The 21,752-nt window shown below is 42.5% G+C and overlaps 1 protein-coding gene across 5 annotated transcripts in view; it reads right to left on the bottom strand.

The window, feature by feature from the left end:
- PRKG1 (protein kinase cGMP-dependent 1) overlaps nucleotides 1-21,752 on the bottom strand; it is a 1,267,967-nt gene that overhangs the window by 271,342 nt on the left and 974,873 nt on the right. The window lies entirely within an intron of this gene.

Genomic DNA, 21,752 nt, shown 5'->3' on the forward strand with positions numbered 1-21,752 from the left:
AAGCAAATGAAAATACAATGGTCCAAAATCTTTGGGATGCAGCAAAATCTGTGCAAATAGGGAAGTTTATAGTAATACAGGCCTACCTCAAGAAGCAAGAAAAATCTCAAATAAACAACCTAACTTTACACCTCAAGGAGCTAGGAAAAGAAGATCAAACAAAACCGCAAACCAGTAAAAGGAAGGAAATAATAAAGATTAGATCATAAATAAATGAAATAGAAACTTAGAAAACAGCGGAACAAATCAATGAAGCCAGGAGCTGACTTTTTGAAAAGATCCATAAAATTGAAAAACTTTTAGTCAAATTCTGAGAGGGAGGGAGGGAGGGAGGAAGGGAAGGAGTGGGGGGAGAGAGAGGGGGAGAGGGGGAGAGAGAGAGAGAGAGAGAGAGAGAGAGAGAGAGAGAGAGAGAGAGAACTCAAACAAAGTAAGAAATGCAAGAATAAATAACCAACACCACATGAATACAATCAGGGTGCCTGTGTGGCTCTGTTGGTTGAGTGTCTGACTCTTGATTTTGGCCCAGGTCATGATCTCACAGTTGAGATTGAGCCCTACGTCAGGCTCAACACTACATGTGGAGCCTGCTTGAGATTCTGTCTTGCTCTCCCCTCTGCCCTTCTCTCCAGCTCGCTTGTGTGCGCACAAAGTCTCTCTCTCTCTCTGTCTCTCTAAAATAATTAAAAAAAAAGAAACATAATCCTAAGAGAATATTATGAGAAACCATATGCCAACAAATTAGATAGGCTAGAAGAAATGGATAAATTCCTAGAAATCTGTAACTTCCCAAAACTGAAGCAGGAAGAAATAGAAATTTGAACAGATCAGTAGTCAGCAATGAAATTGAATCAGCAATCAAAAAACTCCCAACAAACAAAAGTGTAGGACCAGTTGACTTTGGAGGTGAATTCTATCAAACATTTAAGGATGAGTTGATACCTGTTCTTCTCAAACTATTCCAAGGAAAAGGAATGAAAGTTTCCAAAGTCATTCCATGAGGCCTGTGGTACCCTGGCAGTCAAACCAGGTAAGGACATTACAATAAAAGAGAACTACAGGCCAACACCTCTAGATGCGAGATTCCTTAACAAAACAGTAGCAAACTGAACCTAACAATACATTTAAAAAAATAACTCACCGCAATCAAGTGGGATTTATTTCCGGGATGCAAGTGTGGTTCAATATTGGCAAATCAATCAGTGTGATTCAGCACACCAATGAGAGAAAGGATAAAAACCATATGAACTTTTCCATAGATGTCTCAATTCAATCTCATCAGAAAGAGGAGTTCTCATTTCACCAAGTCTTCAGCAATACTTATCAAACTTGGAGTTTGCCGACATGATGGGTATGAAGTGATAGTTCTTTTTTTTTCAGTTTTCTGATTACCAGTGAGTTAAAAAAAATTTTTTTTTCTGTATATTGGCCATTCAACTTGCTTTATTATTAACTGTCATTATTTTATTAATTTTATTTCCTTTCTTTCTCCACTGGGTTTTAAATCCTTTTTTTTTTTTTTTTTTTTTACTGACTTTTAAGGTTGTTATGGATTCTATGGGGCACCTGGGTGGCTCAGTTAGTTGAGCATCTGACTTCGGCTCAGGTCATGATCTCAAGGTCTGTGGGTTCGAGCCCCCTGTGTCAGGTTCTGTGCTGACAGCTCAGAGCCTGGAGCCTGCTTCGGATTCTGTGTTCCCCTCTCTCTGCCCCTCTCCCACTCATGTTCTGTCTCTCTCTCAAAAATAAATAAACATTAAAAAATTTTTTTAGGTTGTCACAGATTCTAGATAGCTTTGTAAGTATCTTCCCCGTCTGAAGCTTATCTTTCAACACTGTTTGTAATGCCTTTTTTTTGTACAAAAATTTTTAATTTAAATGTACTAAAATCTACCCAATCTCTTCTCTTCTCTTTCCATATGCGCATAACATAACATTATCTTCATTAAGCTTCACATTAATACTGCAAATTAGGGACTAGACTAAAAGATTATATAATTTTCCCACAGTCACATACTTGTGGAGCTTGCATTCAAGCCCAAGGCCACAGAATTCTGAAGCCCGTGTTCTTTGACCCCACTCTACTCAGCTCTCTCCTTTACTGGGGCAGCACGTTTGAGTGTTGGGGACGATATGGCAGACGGGAAAAGACACACTCAGACACAATTTAAAGTCATCATTATCACCTTACCCAGTACCTACATGAGCAATAAAAATGTGTTTAATTCTCTGTCAATTCAGAGACCTAGGAAATAGCACTAGCCTATCTTAGATGTCAGGATTTTCCTACTGAGAAATTCTTACACAATCCGTGATGCTCGCCTACAATTTTATCATCCACTGTCATTACCATTAAGAAAAGGTAACTGTAGGTGCCTAACATTTTCGAGATAAAGTCAATGCAACTGCATGATCATATGTGATATGGCCCCTTCTAGGACTCATTCGCCGTCGAAAGTGGCGTCTTATCCAACACCTGCCAAGTGCCATTCGTGAGCCCTGATGTTTTGTTCAGAATGGTTCCGGTGGTCTCCAAGTGCCTCAGATGTCTTTCTGTCAACGCCACAGAGTAAAAAGCACATCTGCTTGGGAGCCAACAGAGACGGCTCTGAATCAAAGCTCTGCCTGTTTCTATCTCTGTGATCACAGGCACGTGACTCTAGTTTCCCTGAGCATTAAGTGGAGATAACAGCAAGTACGTTTCAGGGTTGCAGCAGAGATAAGGAAGCTAGGGTGTGAAGGCCCCGGATGAGGATGGAGTGCTCACCAACGTGGAGGGGAAGGTAGAGAGAACAGGTGGCAGTGCACCGTCAGCCTGTATGTTGTAGTCTGCTTCGGAACTTTCTTTGTCAAGGTGATAGAAAAAAAGGCCTCTTTTCAAGTTCAGGGAGCACATACCAGTGACCTTTATGTCCAATAAAGGAGTATCTTCTTCCCTTAGATTAAAAAAGCTCAGCAGGGGGGATTCAATGTATGAAGGAACAAAAGCACCATGTCCCCTCCCGGATGCACACGTCGGGGGGAGGACGGTACTGGCAAGAGTGAGGCCGCATGAGCCTCGGGATTAAGGCTTTGACGCCTGAGCTGGCAGCGGGGCCTGGGAACCCTACAGCTGAGGCGGGTCCAGAGACCGTCACAACTTCCTGGGCGAGAAGGCCCCGAGGGATCCTTGGAGATGCGCCAACGGCATTGCTACCGACTGGAGGCCTTCAGGGACGCCTGTGTTCATGGGCCGGGGCACCTCTGGTTTACCCCGCTGGAGGAGTTACCTGCAGGTGCTGGAGGGCCATGTGGTTTGCCCCGAGGTGTCGTCGGAAGGACAGGGAAGAAGACGGCGGGACTCACTCTCTAGCATGCGGCCAAGCCTTGTCAGTACAACCCCTAAGATGAGAAAAAAATGGGCTGTGGTCCTCAGCCCTGTGTCTAGGGAGAAAACCAGAGCGTCTGGAGGCAGCTCGGCCACGGCCAAGAGACTAGGGGCTGCGTGGCACTCTCAGAGAGAAATGCTAAAGCCGGTCAGTGATGTCCTGGGCTTAGAGCACGGCTCCGGCGTCATGAAACCCTGAGCTGTGTCCTCATGGAGGACAGCCTTAGCTCCAGCCAGCAGTGGCCGAGAGACCGTCTTTGAGAGCAGCAGGATAACCCAGCAAGAAAGCCCCCAGGAGAGGCGGGGCGGGGATGCATCCCTGGGCCGGAGGGGGTCCTGAAGGTGGGGTCACCGTTGCACCTTTACAAAGGTGGTTTCAAGACAATGAGAAAAGAAGTATTCAGGACAAGCGGAAGACTTCAGGTCAACCTCATGATGGCCACGCAGAGGAAAACACCCAGAGGTGGTATGGAGACGAGGCGGTTAGGCGGGTGGGAATCTAGAGTCACAGAGTGTCTGCCACGGCTCTTCCCTCCCCCTTCGCATGCCCAGAATGAGTGACCCTGCCCAGTACTGGACCTGTGTCCTCAGGACCGTCCTGCGGATGGTTACAGTGCTGGCTCCACCGTAAGTTAAAGCAAGCCATCCAATTCTCCCTTCCTTGGTTCTTGTCACGTCAAACGCCCGGAGGGTAACATTCACCGGGTCTTCACAGCCAGTACATCAAATGGGCACAAGAGTCCAATAAATGGACACTTCCCTTAGCGCTCCCGCTACGCTCGCTCCCCTGGTCCAAGTTCCTTGTGCAAAATTTCTACTCCTTTTGTTGCTGGCACATGGCTCTGAGAGGGGCAGGTAGCCTATGCGCGTGTTTAATGAGATGATTCATCAAGGCGCAGTAGAGATTTATTACACCCTGTAACCTGGGGCCAGACCTACTGAAGACGAAATAAAGAGCCAGGGAAAATGAGAGGAGGAAAAAACATATACATCTGTACTGGGAATCAACCATCTCTAAGCTTGCAAACGTACAAGCTAGATAATGAGGAGGTAAGTCTCTACAAACAACTCAGTAATAGTGTTTTTCTTGTAAAAGGTAATTATAAGAACAATTTATGAATTATATATTACACCTGATTCAGATGGTGCCTTTAATGGATGCCTTCAATTCCACTCTCCCCTGTGGAGGGGGGCGGGGAGGCTGGGTAGGAAAAAGCGCAGACCTCTGCCTCAGTTTTGCACGTCCTGAGCGAGCGACAGAGTTTTTAATCAAACTGGCAAGATCAATCGAAAGCAAACTCGTCATTCGACACCTACTTTCTTTCACTGCCTCCAATTGACGTGGGATATGAAAACCATTATCTTCCATTATGTCCAAGGAAGAAGCAATTTCCAACTTCGAATGAGGCATTTGAGATTATATATATATAGTTATACACGGAGAGCTGTGTACATGTAAACAGACATACTCCATGCAATTTTAGACCCGGATGTCCAATTAATAGACAAGACTGTGTTGCTCTGCGCCGCTGGGGCTAATCCAGGGGCCACCTCACCAGTCTAACACCTGGACCCATGCAAGTAGGGACAGGAAATGGTAGCGCCATGTTCTTGGAAGTCCCACCACAGCCTTTTGAAGCTATCATCCCAAGCACATAATACTTTCAAATAATACTTTCAAAGTATTTCCAGAAAAGAAGGAAGATGAACATGTTAAAGAGGAAATCTTTAGACCAGAGCAGTAGGCAAATGGTGGGGAAGGGGAGACCGCGACTTTTGTGTGCCTCTGTGTACACGTCACGCTCACACATACCCTCACAAAAGCAGGCACATGATATTCGTGAGTTTGTGGGTCTGTGGATGAAAGCCAGTGCTCCACAGGGAAGAACACACAATGGATTTATGGCACACTCTGTAATTTACTAATAGATTCCTCTACACAGGGAATAGACATCTGATTTCCATCTCTAAATTAAGACAGATGGGGGCCTTCAATTATATGAAAAAGAGAGGATACTACTGCTCAAATTACACGCTGAAATATTTTTCTAATTTCTACCTTTTTTTTTTTTAATTTTTTTTTTCAACGTTTTATTTATTTTTTTGGGGACAGAGAGAGACAGAGCATGAACGGGGGAGGGGCAGAGAGAGAGGGAGACACAGAATCGGAAACAGGCTCCAGGCTCCGAGCCATCAGCCCAGAGCCCGATGCGGGGCTCGAACCCACGGACCGCGAGATCGTGACCCGGCTGAAGTCGGACGCTTAACCGACTGCGCCACCCAGGCGCCCCTCTAATTTCTACCTTTTATATTGATGTTTGGAACTCAGCATGTATGTTTATCTACAGAATAATTGCATAAATCATATTTTAACTCCCGGACTCACCTCCTATAGAGTCCAGTTTTAGCCACTCAATCGTCTAAACGTCAATCCTGTGAAAATCATCAAACTGTCAAGTTCAGGATGGTAAATGACAGAATTACACAAAAATAAGGCATGGAGAGGAAAATGGGATTTGAAAAACAAAGGATGAAGAAGCGGTTTGCCGACCTTGGGGGTCCATTTTTTGTAGGCCTCTCTCTAAAATGCAGAAATGCATCTTCTTTTATCCCTTGAGAACTGGGATCTCAAGCTGACTTAGAGACTCACACAATAAATATATTCAGGCACATTTATCTCAACTCATAATACCTCCAAAGTGGCTTCCCTTCCCTTCCTGTAAATAAAAACTCCATTTTCCTTCGGTGCAGACGTCAGCCAGCAATATTATTAAACGGCTGACACTAATATGCAGATGATTAAACTTCCAGACTCTGAAATATTCGTAGCACTTAGCAACCTGTCAACCCTGTGAATATCTAAGTGTTAGGAGTCAGCGTACCATGACGGCATACTGGAGAAACCGGAAAGATGTCTTTGGGGACACTGGGGTGGCTCGGTCCGTTAAGCTTCTGACTCTGGATTTCGGCTCAGGCCATGGTCTCATGGTTCACGGGACAGCGCCCCATGTTGGGCTCTGCACTGACAGCACAGAACCTTCTTGAGATCCTCTCTCTTCCTCTTTCTTTCCTGCATGCTCCTCCCCCACATGTGCTCTCACGCTCGCTCTCACTTGCTCTATCAAAATAAACAAACACTGAACAAAGAAAGATTCTCTGGATGATAGAAGGGCACAAGGACAGGCAAACATTGCCTAGAAGTCTGTGGGAAGGTCACTCTTTAAAGACGGGCCTGCATTTTTGCAGATTATTTTCTTCCCCGGCCAACATTATAGGAAATCCAAATTGTTCCCATACTCAGGACATCCATGCTGCTCAGTGAACTATGAGATCTTTCTCAAAGTGAGGCTGGGTCCCGAGTGAAATGGGCTATTCGGAACTTTTAAACTCCCTTCCCTTATCATTATCCTGTCTGGAGGTAATAGCTGAAGCCACTGACTGGCACTACAGGGAATCTGCTGGTCTTCTAAATTTATCTTGAACTTCTTTTTTTCCGTCTCTGGAGACGTGTGGTACAGGGACTGTCCCTATACTGGTCTCAGGTGCCATCAACTTGACCTTGGGTTATTACACGGTTCCTACCTATTTTGTCTTGCCCCATCCTGCCCTTTTCAATTCATCCCCCTCATTACAGACGATGATTTTTACAAACGTGGATTTGCTGGTGATACTCTCGACTGACACCCTACAACTGCCCCCTACCCATTTCAATACAAAACCCAAACTCCTTGGAATAGATCCAAGGCCTTATTTGAGGAGATCCACCCGGCTTCACCCAGTCCATCTTCCTTAAAGGCATCTCCTTCCAACCATCCAATGAAACACTCTATAATGTGACTTAAGGGACTTTTTTCCTTTCTTTGCCTTGGCACTGGCCATGCGTTCTCTTACTTGTACATTCTCCCCATAGGAAGGGTACCACAGCCTTATATATTCTTTTGTTCTTCTCCACTTTGGCTGTCTACATGCAGAGCAAGATGACAGGGTATGAGGTAATTTGTAGCACATAGGAAAAATTTTAAATATAATCTAGCCTTTATAAGAAAATATAGAACATCTTTATAATATATCTGAATAGAAAAGGATTTCTTAAACAAGACACAAACAAGATCAAACCATAAAGGACTGATATTTTAGTTACATTAAAACTACATTTAAATTAACATAACAAAACTTTCTATAGAACAAAAGACCTTATTATTTTATAGCAAAAAGGGACAAAGCTCAGAGAGGGGGAGAATGCATAATTGGCAAAATATTAGTGTTGAAAAAACAAAGAATTCTCACCACTCAACAAGAAAAGACACTCCCCCCGAACAAAAAGCAAGGTTATATAGACCATGGTTGGGCAATTCACAGTCAAAGATTTGCTTCCCTGGGAAGGTTTCCTTCCCTGGACATCGTTTATATCAAGAGCATCAAAAAACTTACATAGACCCTCACCTCAAATATAAAGGTCAAATACACAATTTCAAGGCTTTTTTTTCTTATTTGAAGCTTTTCACAGAATCTGTAATTTCCGAAAAGGACACACTCTGCTTTTATTCTTGACTCTAGTTGTAGATATAATGCATATGTATTTACTGATGGAAAAATATATACTGGGAAAATACTGGACCCCAAGTGATTGTCCATCTTTTCCTCGGTAAGTTTTTATTTTTGTTTTTATTTTTTAGCATTTATTTGTTTTTGAGAGACAGAAAGAGAGCATGAGCAGAGAGAGGAGGAGATACAGAATCCGAAGGAGGCTTCAGGCTCTGAGCTGTCAGCATGGAGCCCAATGCGGGGCTCAAACTCACAACCTGCGAGATCATGACCTGAGCCGAAGTCGGACGCTTAACCAACTGAGCCACCCAGGTGCTCCTCTTGCTAAGTTTTTCTTTAACGATGTCCAATAACTTGTACAGTAAGAGAGTATTGAAAAAAAATCCCTAGACCCCCTTCCTTGTATTTCTTCAGAGCTCTCCTGTTAGCAAGGTGCACCTGCTCAAGACGAGACCCCGTGGTATCTGTTCTATCTGTGGAGAAATGTCTACCATGCCAGCTGCTCGGAGAGGCAACCTGCTCCTTCGTGGGAGCGGGCACAGGCGCTACCATCTCACACGTGCTCTGGCTGCATGTGCAAGTGAGACACCCGTGGGGCTGAGGTTTCACTACTAATCCTCAACATCTGTTACCACAGTGGACGCCGCTCTGAGGAATCAAATAACACAAGTGGAGGGACCCAAGTTCATTTTGGAGCAGGTGTTTTCTTGGGGTTCCATCCACTGTGGACTTGGTCTCGGGCAGCTGGTGCTCAACGTGTCAGCCTAGCAAAAGCACACACAACTCGCTCTTCTTCATTCGCACCACCTAACTTTCTCCTACCTGGCCCACATCTCAGAGACAATGCTGATGAAAAACAACAGTGTCTTTATTTAACTTTTTCCTTCACTTACACTGGGGAAATACCTCTTTAGAAGTGACTGTCTTGTTTTCTGTGACCACAATGGAATAAATTCTTCTGGAATTCTATAGAGGTTTGGAGGACACATGGCCTTTGGATCCCTTCTCCCTAAACACAAATCCAGAATTCAAAGACCAGAGAGAACGAAGAAAACTGTCCCTTGTGGTAGCCTTTTCCTCATTTGCATTACCTATGAATTTCATATTTAAATCGCGACACAATCAATTGTTTAAATAGCAGTAGGCCACCCATATTAAACAAATGGTTATATTAAGTATCCACTCAAGGCATCTGGGTGGCTCAGTCAGTCAAGCGTCCGTGTCCTGATTTCTGCTCAGGTCATGATCCCGGGGGTCATGGGGCTCCACTCTGAGTGTGGAGCCTGCTTAGGATACTCTCTCTCTCTCCATCTGCCCCTTCCCCCCACTTATGCACTACAATAAAAAATAATAAGAAAATAAATTATCACTCAGATGCACACTTCGCTACCTTCTCCAAGCGTACAATTAAAATGATGAGGCTCCCCCTCCCTCCCTGCCATGTACTAGGGGCTACTAGAAGTAATCTTCAAAAAGAACAATCGATACAATTCTCATGTTCTTTCCAGAAGCTTATGGTCCTAGCATGGCCCAACATTTCAGCAACCACAGGTATTTATATAAACGTGACAAATAACACTTTTCAACAGTGTGATACCAAACATATACATCATGGTACCAGCACCCACGGATTTTTGCTCTGAGAGGCTCTGAATTTCGTGCAGCTGATCAAAGTTAACTTAGTTCTACCTTTGCCAGTCCTGTGCAATAAACCCAAACTGTTTTCTGCAACTAGTCCACGGGCACTTCCGTTCATAGCCCAATCTCCTTTCCTGTTCGTTTCGAATAAGGGAGTGACTCATTCAGCGTGAACCGGAAAAGAGCGAGTTTAACAGAAGGCACAGAATCAAAATCCAGGTTGTGATCCATGAACGACCAGTTCTTCAATAGCATTCTAATTCAAAAAGTGAACTCCTACCTAAATATGTGTGCTGTGGAAGTGATAAAATGTTATCAAAAGAATATCGATTAATTTGGTTGACACGTGTTCCAGTAATAAAGGACTTTCCTCTTTTCAGACACAGACGCTTCAATGAAGCATTAATGACACTGCACAGAGAGAACCTCATCATTCAACAACAGAACTTGACCTCACTGCCATGCCCTTGTTTTATAACTGAAATTACCAGTCCCCCTGATAGGATTCTTTTCCCCCTGTTAAATCTTAACCTAGATTTGCAGGGGGGGGTTAAGGTCATTCAGAACAATTAGGATTTGGCCCCAACCAAGATACCTAAGCAGCATACAGCTTTGACTACTGTCTAAATAAAACGATTTTTATAGATGCGGAAGGGAGTCACAGAAGCTCCACGTTCGCACTCTGTGGTCAGACACCTGAAGACTGTAAACTACTGTATATTCTCACATTCTTTGCATTTCAATTAGAGATGTCGCATCTAGTGTTACAAAGGTCTCCTAAAATCTTCTACCTTCTCCGTTCCGCCTGGTGAAATCCTACAATGCAGTCACAATTGAGCTAATCATAACTGCACACATTTGGTGGGTAGAATACAGTATGGAAAATTACTAAGGTATCATCTCACATGCGGAATTTAAAATAACATATATCTACCAAAAGCAAGCGTTTGTGAATAACTACATTGCTTTAAAAAAAAAAAACAGAAGGGGGTAATATACTCTGGTGATACAACTGCACACGCTGATACCAATTTAGCTCATAAATAATAACTGCCAGCATTTACAAATTAGTCTGCATCATGCATGTTTTGAGCTGCACAGTGTCCTCGTTTACAATCTGACTTGCATAGTTTTGAACGCATCCTTCATATAAAATAGGACGGCCACGTACTCCTGCCACACCAGCTCTTCCTTCACCCTTCGTGACATGCCTCACCGAGAAATGTCTCCCTTGTCTAGGCTCTCAGAGCAATTTGTTGTACGGCCAGCATGACATACGTCCTCTCCCACCACACCGGGTGGTTAATATATCTGTCACTGTGTGATTCTGCAGGGGAGTGACTGAGGCCCCTTCCCCTGTCCCACATACACAGCCAATCACACTGCATATTCCTAGTTGTTGGAAATTTTATCTATCGTTTGGATGAACTGCTTTTATTTTTATTTTGTTTTTTTAGGGTTCTTTATTTTGAGAGACACACAAAGAGAGAAGAAAGAATCCCAAGCAGGCTCCGCACCGTCAGCCCAGAGCCCATCGCGGGGCTCGAACTCGGGTATGGTGAGATCGTGACCTGAGCCAAAATCAAGAGTCAGATGCTTGACTGACTGAGCCACCCAGGTGTCCCAGATGCACTGCTCTTATTAATGTCCATTTCTGGAAACAATGAATGAGCACAGGATAAAAGTGATTATACTTGATTACTGCTTTGAACACAATCGTAAATCATAAGTGACTATAAACACACGTCCAGAGCTTAATTAAAAATACAAATGTTGGGGCGCCTGGGTGGCGCAGTCGGTTAAGCGTCCAACTTCAGCCAGGTCACGATCTCGCGGTCCGTGAGTTCGAGCCCCGTGTCGGGCTCTGGGCTGATGGCTCAGAGCCTGGAGCCTGTTTCCGATTCTGTGTCTCCCTCTCTCTCTGCCCCTCCCCTGTTCATGCTCTGTCTCTCTCTGTCCCAAAAATAAATAAACATTGAAAAAAAAAAATACAAATGTAGTTTGTCCTAACTGTATCCAAATAGGTGAATTTATTACCTGTATTGAGATATAATTCATATACCATAAAATTCAGTGTTTTATAGTGTACAACTCGGCGTGTTTTATTTTAGTCAAGGAATTAGGCAGGGTCACACCAATGTAACTCTAGAACATTTCCATCACCACCCACAAGAAACTGAATCTATCAGCATGAGTTCTTAATCCTCACACACTGCCCTCACCCTGGGGAGCCTTTAGCAACAACCCATTTACTTTTTATTTCGATAGGTTTGCCTCATTTGGATAATTCACATCAACGGATCATACAATATGTGGTCTTTTGTGACTGGCCTCTTCCACAAGGCCAATTGTTTTCAAGGTTTATCCAATTTCTAGCGTTTATCAGAACTTCATTCCTCTTTATAGCTGTGTAATAGTTCACTGTATGAACATACATTTCATTTATCCATTCATCCCCCCCCTTTTTTTTTTTTTACCATTTTTTTTTGATTTATTTTTTTAATTTACATGCAGGTTAGTTAGCATATAGTGTGACAGTGATTTCAGGAGTAGATTCCTTAATGCCCCTGACCCATTTAGCCCATCCCCTCTCCCACAACCCCTCCAATACCCTCTGTTTGTTCTCCATATTTAAGAGTCTCTTATGTTTCATCTCCCTCCCTGTTTTTATATTCTTTGCTTCCCTTTCCTTATGTTTATCTGTTCTGTGTCTTAAATGTCCTCATATGAGTGAAGTCATATGATATTTGTCTTTCTCTGACCAATTTCACTTAGCATAAAACCCTCTAGTTCCTTCCACGTTGTTGCAAACGGCAAGGTTTTATTCCTTTTGATTGCCGAGTAATACTCCATTGTATATCTATACCACATCTTCTTTATCCATTCATCCATCGAGGGACATTTGGGCTCTTTCCGTCCTTTGGCTATTGTTGATAGTGCTGCTATAAACATGGGGGTGCATGTGCCCCTTTGAAACAGCACACCTGTATCCCTTGGGAAAATGCCTAGTAGTGCAATTGCTGGGTCGTAGGGGAGTTCTACTTTTAATTTTTTTGAGGAACCTCCATACTGTTTTCCAGAGTGGCTGCACCAGCTTGCATTCCCACCAACAATGCAAAGAGATCCTCTTTCTCCGCATCCTCGCCAACATCTGTTGTTGCCTGAGTGGTTAATGTGAGCCGTTCTGACAGGTGTGAGGCGGTATCCCATAGTGGTTTTGATTTGTATTTCCCTGATAATGTGATGTTGAGCATTTTTTCATGTTTTGGTTGGCCATCTGGATGTCTTCTTTGGAGAAGTGTCTATTCATGTCTTTTTCCCATTTCCTCACTGGATTATTTGTTTTGGGTGTTGAGTTTGGTAAGTTCTTTATAGATTTTGGATATTAACTCTTCCTCTGATATGTTGTTTGCAAATATCTTCTCCTATCCCGTTGGTTGCCTTTAGTTTTTGCTGACTGTTTCCTTCGCTGTGCAGAAGTTTTTATTTTGATGAGGTCCCAATAGTTCCTTTTTGCTTTTGTTTCCCTTGCCTCCAGCGATGTGTTGAGTAAGAAGCTGTTGTGGCTGAGGTCACAGAGGTTTTGCTTGCTTTCTCTGCAAGGATTTTGATGGCTTCCGGTCTTACATTTAGGTCTTTCATCCATTTTGAGTTTATTTTTGGGTGTGGTGTAAGAAAGTGGTCCAGGTTCATTCTTCTGCATGTTGCTGTCCAGTTTTCCCAGCACCATTTGCTCAAGTGACTATTTTTATTCCGTTGGATATTCTTTGCTTTGTCCAAGATTAGTTGGCCATATGTTGGTGGGTCCATTTCCGGGTTCTCCATTCTGTTCCATTGATCTGAGTGCCTGTTCTTGTGCCATATCCATTCATCCCTTGATTGATTTTGGGTAGTTTCTGCTCTGGGCTATTATGAATAGTGGTGGTATGAACATCCATGCACGATGTGTGTGTGTGTGTGTGTGTGTGTGTGTGTGTGTGTGTGTGTGTGTTTTAGTTTCTCTTGAATATATAGCTAGGGGTGGAACTGCTGAATAATATGGTAAATCAATGTTTAATATTTGAGCAACGGCTGTTTTCCAAAGTGGCCGAGCCTTTTACATTCCTTCCATCAGTGTGTGAGAGTCCCAATCTCTCTAGGCCCTTCCCTAACATTTGCTATTGTCTGTCTTTCTGGTTATGGTCAAACTAGTGGGAGTGATATTGTATCTCTGTGCTTTTGCTTTGTATTTCCTTTAAAAAATTTTATCATAGTTGACATATGTTAATTTTAGATGTGCAACATGGTGATTCAACAATTCCATACATTAGTAAGTGCTCATGACAATAAGTATAGTCCCCATCTGTCACTATACAACACAATTACAATACTGTTGACTATATTCCCTATGCTGTATTTTGATAATTTTTCTGTAACTGGAAGACTGAAAAAATGTCTGCTCAATCCTTCGACCAGCTTTTAATTATTATTATTTTTTAGTTTTGTTTTTTAGTTGTAAGATTTCTATGTTCTAAATGCAAGTCCTTTATCACACCGAATGTTTTCTTCCAAAAGATTTTTGTTTACTTTACAGATACCATCATTTGGAGCACAAAATATGTCCATCTGATGTCATCGATTTTACCTTTTTTTTTTTTTTTCTTTTGCCCCTTGTACTTTTGGTGTTATAGCTAAGAAACTATCGGCCAACGTCACAAAGTAAATATGTATTGTTCCAAGAAGTTTTATACTTCGACCACACTGCTATCAGCTGGGCCCAGATGGCAAACATGTGGATTAACCCAATGCACATGTTTATTAAGACCACATACTTGTAAGTATACACATACATGTACACATAAAGCCATATACAGCAGCAATGTTTACAATTTACTTAAGAACAGCATTTTTACAAGCTTGAAAGTGTAGATGTGGGTAACATTTATCAACAGTATGATAAAATGAGACGTGTCTTCATTTTTATATGGGATTTGATTACTGCTAATTGTGACACCCCTGCTTTCCCTTTATTCCTTAACTGACAGTGAGGTAGGAAAGGATTACCCTTGGAATCACCCATGTAACAGGCCACATGTACGCTGTTCCTTTTCTAAGATGATAAAAAGAGCCTGGTCTAGACCAGGGATTCAAACACATATGGGTTCTATTTTGAATTCTGCTACCTATGTGTCCCTGATCAATGTATATATATTTCTGAACCTATGTCTTTGAAAAAAAAAAATGAACCCATAAAGCTTACTTTGGATGGTTGCTTATAAGTATTCAAAGAGGTAACATTTAATACACTTCACATATAATCGGTCATTAAACAGATACTCTATAATATATCAGTCTTCCTCTCCCCCTTCCCAAATCCAATAAAGGCCATCAATACATTTTCCTATTTTAAGGCATTCCACAGTCAGTGAAAAATTTTTTAAGTTTGTTTATTTTGAGAGAGGGGGAGAACAAACCAGCAGGGGAGGATCAGAGAGAGAGGGAGAGGGAGAGAATCCCAAGCAGGCTCCAAAGCTTGACGTGGGGCTAGAACTCACAAACCTGAGCTGAAACCACGAGTCAAATGCTCAACCAAGCCACCCGGGTGCCTCTGAAAGGCTTTTTTTCTGCTGGCTTTCAAGACTATCTCTACATAATTGGGGCTGAATTCTAATATACTCATTAATTCATTATGTTTTACTAAGTATAAGCTACTGAACTGGGTTTAAAAAACGTTCTCAGCCTCAAGGGCCTTACTATCTTCCAGGAATGGTTTAGAAAAATTACCAAAAAAAAAAAAAAAAAAAAAGAAAAAAAAAGAATCCATAATGTTATCAGTGTCATAAGAGCAAGCAAGTTATTTTGGGGTTTAGAAAATGATAAGGTTATGCAAATGGGCAAGTCAGAAAAATTCACAGAGGAGCAATTAAGGTGAAGCTTGAAAAGATAGTTGGGATTTGGATAGAATGAACCAACTAGCATGAACATATGAAGGTATAAAAACAAAGGTCATAGTTGCAGAAATAGGGAAAACACCGATTCCTGATGTGTCTAAAGTAGAAGGTATACATAGGGGTAAGGTGGAGACAGAACACTGAATGGCAGATTGACTTTGGCCTTTATTTGACAGGTGAGGGAGGGCTAAGCAGAAAAATAACATGGTATTAAGGATATTCTAGAAAAGCCATTCTGCCAGCAACATACACATTGATTTGGGTGGGGAAAAGCAGAGGCCAAGCATCAGGGGAGGAATGCATTAGCAACGATGATATCCCCAATACGGCCAATGCTGTCACATGCCTCTCAGTAGCCAGATAATCCCTCCAGGGTGTTAACAGAACCCTGATTTCGTTCTAGATTCATGTAGGAAGCAATGTATTCAGAGAAAGTGGGCCCTTCCCCAAGGGATGTAGAGAGAGTGATCTGAGCCCGGGTGAGACAACTTTCCCTGAAAACGACCAGAGAGTCTTTCAGAGTAAGTATTATGTACTATCATTTCAGCTCTCAACTTTGTACTTGTAACGGGAAAGGAATGATAATGCGCAAGTCTACGAACGTATCTGTGTTCCAATCAGGCTTTAGTTTTAGATACAAAAATGTGAATTTCGTATACTTTTTGTGTCACACAATATTCTTTTGATTTTTCCAACCACTTAGAAATGTAAAAGGCACTCTTAGCTCCCGGCCCACAGGAAATGGGTAGGAGGCTGTATTTGGCCCAAGCATGGATCTAAACCCATCATATCTGCTCCAAACTCCTTGCCAGCTATTGTGTAGGGAGCAGGTGGGTAAGTGATGTGGTTCTGACCAATGACATAGAAGGGAAAGTCTGCTGGAGGGTTCCTAGAAAAGGTTTTCCCATCCAATAAAAACAGATGTGCCAGAAAGATTAAGCCTCCGAAGATGAGTTCTTTAGAGCCACGTGAGCTATTTTTGCATCCATGAGAGGAAGTCCAAGAGACTGGCAGAGGACCATCCTAAGTGATGTACCAAGTGAAAGACACAGGAAGGACTGAAGCAGGAAATGCAGAGAATAATGGAGCAGAAAGTAGTTGTGTCAAGAGAACCTGCTGAGGCGGAATCGGTGTTCCACTGGCTCCGGGGTTAGCACACAGGCAAGGGAACGTGCCGTCAATGAAAGCTACGTCTCAGGCATTGAGCCCAAATGAAAAGGAAAATGGAGTTCCTTTTAAGGAAAAAGAGAGGATCTGGGGGAAAGGAGTGTGGTCTAGAACCTCCGGAGGCAGCGAGGGATTAATACAGAGACTGCTGAGTGACAGCGAGGTCTCAGTTGGAAGGTGCCACAGATCAGTTCACCATGGCTCACATAAGGGATGTTTTCCCGCTTCCGGAGGCGCTAATGAAACCACCACAGGCAGTGGTCACACATTCCAGGTGACATGATCAGCCTCAGAGTCCCCCCAGGTGGAGTCTCTCACCAGAGACTGTTCCCGCTGCTCCAAGAGGGACTGTCTCAGTTGCCCAGGGCGCCCGCTGGACAAGGCATCCATCCCGGGTGCTTTCATCGGACCACATCCGTGACCTGCCGTTTGTGCTGCTGGGAGGCCCAGTGTGCGGTGGTGTCGTGGGGAAGTGAGGGGGTCACACGACTCCCCGCAGCATAACAAAAATGTGAAATGTTGAAACAAAACAAAACAAAACAAAACAAAACAAAACAAAACCCAAAGTAGAACAAACCAGAATGGCAAAAAACACCAGAGGATATGATTCCGATACTTCTTGTAAAAGAAAAATGATTCCCAGGATGGGAGGGAGATTTCACTGGGTGATGCACTATGAAGATACGTGCTTGTGTGTCTGGAAATGAGGACCGGCCAGAGTTTGCAGTCAAATTCTGTTTTTCTGTTTTCTTATGCAAGGAAAAAAAAAAAGAGCTCACAAAAAACTTTTTTTTTTTAAAGAACGAGTATGTGTTACAGAAACCTCACTTCTAATCAACTATACAAAAGAACTGAAATCAGGATCGTAAGGTGATATTTGCACTCTGATGGTCACTGGAGCATTAGCCAGTAGCCAACATGTGGAAATAACCTCAGGGTCCATCCACGGATGCAGGAATGGAGAAGCTGAAGTGTCTCCATGCGGGGGAATACCGTTCATTAGGCCCGAACAAAGCAGAGGACCCTCCCATCTCCAACATCATGGGTGAACCCCGACAACATGATGGAAAAATAAGGCACAGTACACTATTCTACTTACATTATGTCCATTAAGTAGTCAAATTCATAGAATCAAAGCTTATAATGGTGGTTGCCAGGAGCTGGGAGGGGGTGGGAGTAAAGAATTATTAATCAACAACGGGAAATGAAGTTACAGCGTAGCGAGACGAAGGAGTTCTAGAGATGTTCTGTACAACACTGCACCCAAATTAACAATCAACTATTGTAGGGGCGCCTGGGTGGCTCAGTCGGTTAAGCCTCTGACTTCTGCTCAGGTCATGATCTCGAGGCCCATGAGTTCCAGCCCCCCATAGGGCTCTGTGCTGACAGTTCAGAGCTTGGAGCCTGCTTCGGATTCTGGGTCTCCCTCTCTCTCTCTGCCCCTCTCCCACTCACCTCTGTCTCTCTCTCAAAGATAAATAAATATAGGCATTTATAAAAACAACAATAAAGCACTGTACCCTTAAAAATGGGTTGAGGGTAGATCCCACGTTAAGGGATCCTTCCACCGTCAAATAAAGTAAAATGGAAAGGAATATAGATAAGGTAAATTAATCTAGTTTGCTTACATACTAGAGTAACTCGCAACTAAAATGTAAATATTTAATAAAACCATGTTTTGGAAGGCGTAGAGTCTCTCACCCATTTACTGCTGGTGAGAGTATTGGTACCCCCCCTTGGAAAGCCATTTGGCGAGATCCACTGAAATGATGATGTCGAGTCTAGGACTCAGCCTAGCCATCTCATCTTAAGGCATATGCCCGGAGAGGCTGTTGCAATGCAACACGAAGGAACCAGCTTCTGGTTCAGGAGCAGCTTCTGAAGCACCGATGTCAAAGCACACGACCCTTAACAACGGATGAGAAGGGAGCGCGTAAGTCCATTGTAAGTCTTTACAATACAAATTTACGTTCTGATTGATATCTCGAAGGGTGTGCCAAAATGTAAATGCAAAAGGACATATACTAAGTCCACAATCATTTATGCAGCAGGTTTTAAAGGCAACATGGTTATACATGGTTACATACATCATAAGAGAATAAAAACATAATTGGGAAAGCATGCACTAACTTCAGGAGAACTATCCTTAGGAGGGAGGGGGAAAAAGAAGTCATAGGGAATAGGACAGGAAAGAGGCTCTGGAAGAATCTGTTTTCAATTTCATCTCATGTGAGTAACAAAGACCCGCAGCAAATACGGGAAAGTGTTAAAACATGTTCCATCTAGATGGGGGACGCGTGGGTGCCCGTAAGATTGTACTGCTACATGTATGAAATACCACAGAAACTCCTAAGAAAGGCTTACAGGGTTCATTGAAATAGCAAATATTTTTTTTCAAAGAGGAGCACTCTCAATCACCAAGTGTATGACAAAATTAAACACTTTTATGTACATAATAAGGGGCTGTAATAAAAAATTAAGTAGATTAGGATGAAGTATTTCTGTGAGATTGCAAAAGAGAGAACCATTTTTTCACTGTATGATACAAGCACCTGGATCCATTAGAAGACAGACGTATCAATATTTTTACTAACAGGAGGCTAAAGCAGGGAGTCTCATATAGCTGGAGAAGAGTGGAAAATCTCTTCACTTCTATGCCGTTAAACTGATATATATCAGGGTGTTCAAAACACTGTGACAAGAAGACAGACAAGAGAAATTGCCTGGATGCAAAGCCTAGTAGGTGTTAGTGCCCCAATCACCGCAAATCAGTATTCTGAATTTGTAGATTTAATGCAACAGCATCTTAACCATTTAACGTAAGTACGATGTGGCTTTTTATTTATTTTTTATAATTTGAAACATTAGACTAAAAGAAATAGGCATAGTAAGGAACATAAAATAAACTTCATAGACATTTTTATTTTTTAAGTTATTTTTGAGAGGAGAGAGCAAGTCAGAGAGCAGGGGGTGGGTAGAGACAGAGGGAGAGAGAAAATCCCAAGCAGGCTCTGCGCTGTGAGAGCAGAGCCCAACATGGGGCTCAAACTCACCAACCATGAGATCATGACCTGAGCCAAATCAAGAGTCAGAGGCTTAACCAACTGAGCCACCCAGGTGCCCCAAAGCTGCATACACGTTTTAAAAAATAATCTGTATTACATCGTAATGGACATAGGGGAAGTGCGCAAATTGTGTAACTGGATGAACTTTCATACGATGGACCAGAAAGTGTTACTGCAACCCATGTCAAGAAACCGAGCATGACTAACGTCCTAGATGTTGGTAATGCTAGCAGGACTCCTCCCACATTACCTCCCCTCCCCAGAGTAACCACCGTCCTGACTTCTAACACCGTGGACTCATTTGCCTGTTTTGCACCATAATCATTTGGTTTTGCTCCTTTGGCTCAGTTTTATTTTTATGAGCTTCATCAATGCTTTGCTGGTAGTACTCGTTTATTGGTTTTCCATGGCTTATTGTACCCCATTGTAATAACATACCACTAAGTGTCTACCCATTCCAGAAATGAAGGACATGTGGACACTGTTGGAACACGGTTTCCAGCTTTGGGCGTTTATGATTAAAGCTGCCATAGACATTCTAAAACACATCTTTTTAGGTATATGAACAAATCTGTTGGGTACGCGCGTGCCCACACACACACAAAACCAATGATCAATAATTTATGCAATATGTTAGCTTTAAAGTTTTTAAAACCAGTTGTACCACTGAGAAGTATAAATGAAACAGCAATGACAAAAAGTTCCTAATTGTTGAAGCCAAGTCACTGTTACATGGGCTTCACGGTAATGTTTCGTTTACTTTTTTTTTTTTTTTACTTTTTTTTTTTTAACGTTTATTTATTTTTGAGACAGAGAGAGACACAGCACGAACGGGGGAGGGGCAGAGAGAGAGGGAGACACAGAATCGGAAACAGGCTCCAGGCTCTGAGCCATCAGCCCAGAGCCCGACGCGGGGCTCGAACTCACGGACCGCGAGATCGTGACTTGAGCTGAAGTCAGACGCTTAACCGACTGAGCCACCCAGGCGCCCCTATTTACTTTTTTACATATGCTCAGAATTGTTGATAAAATCAAGATTGTAGAAATGACTATGCCAACCCTCTATTTTATTTAAAAAAGCGGGGGAGTGCTGTATTCTTTGAACAATGTCATGAAAGACATAGAAAGGCTGTGGAAATGTCCCAGATCATTGCAGACAATGGAGACATGACAGTTCCCTGGTCCTAGACTGAATCCCAAACTAAAGCAGGAAAAGTACCATAACGTTCACTACCAGTTCAAATGATACGGTAGAAAAGTAAGTGGAAGAATAAATGAAAGTATTGCATCGACAGTAATGTTTCTTGAACTTGACAACTTCTGTGTGGTTATGTAACAAAACACCCTTACCTTCAGGAAACACACATTGTAGTATTTTGGAGTCGAGGGCCCTAATGTACGTACCTTACCCTCAAATCATTCAGGGAAAAAAAGAAAAATATTTGTCTATCAATAAACATGTCCCTGTGTGTGCTTGTATGTTGGTGTGTAAAGAATATGGTCAAATGATAAAGGCAAATACAGTAAAATGCTGAAAATTGATGATCTGGAGAGAAGGTGGATCAAAGGGTGAAATTTACAGAAGGTGGTCAAAGGGTGCAAATTTTCAGTTATAAGATAATTAAGGCCTGGTCATGTGATACATGGCATGGTGACTATAGTTAACAACACTGTGTTGTACATTTACAAGTTGCTGGGGCGCCTGAGTGGCTCAGTCAGTTGAGCGTCTGACTTCAACTCAGGTCATGATCTCGCAGCCTGTGAATTTGAACCCTGCATCAGGTTCTCTGCTCACAACTCAGAGCCTGGAGTCTGCTTCAGGTTCAGTGTCTCCCTCTCCTCTCTCTGCCCTTCCCCCGCTCATGCTCTGTGCCTCTCGCGCAAAAATAAAAAGAAACAAAAAAATTTAAAAAAATAAAAAATTTAAAAATTTTTTAAAGAAAGAGAAAAAAACGTTCTGTATTTCTGTGAGGTGATAATTGGTAAAAAACAACAACAACAACATTGTGGTAATTATTTCACAGAATATACAAATATCAA

Source organism: Puma concolor, chromosome D2 (assembly GCF_028749965.1).
Source record: "Puma concolor isolate L17-30 chromosome D2, mPumCon1.1.hap2, whole genome shotgun sequence".
NCBI lineage: Eukaryota > Metazoa > Chordata > Mammalia > Carnivora > Felidae > Puma > Puma concolor.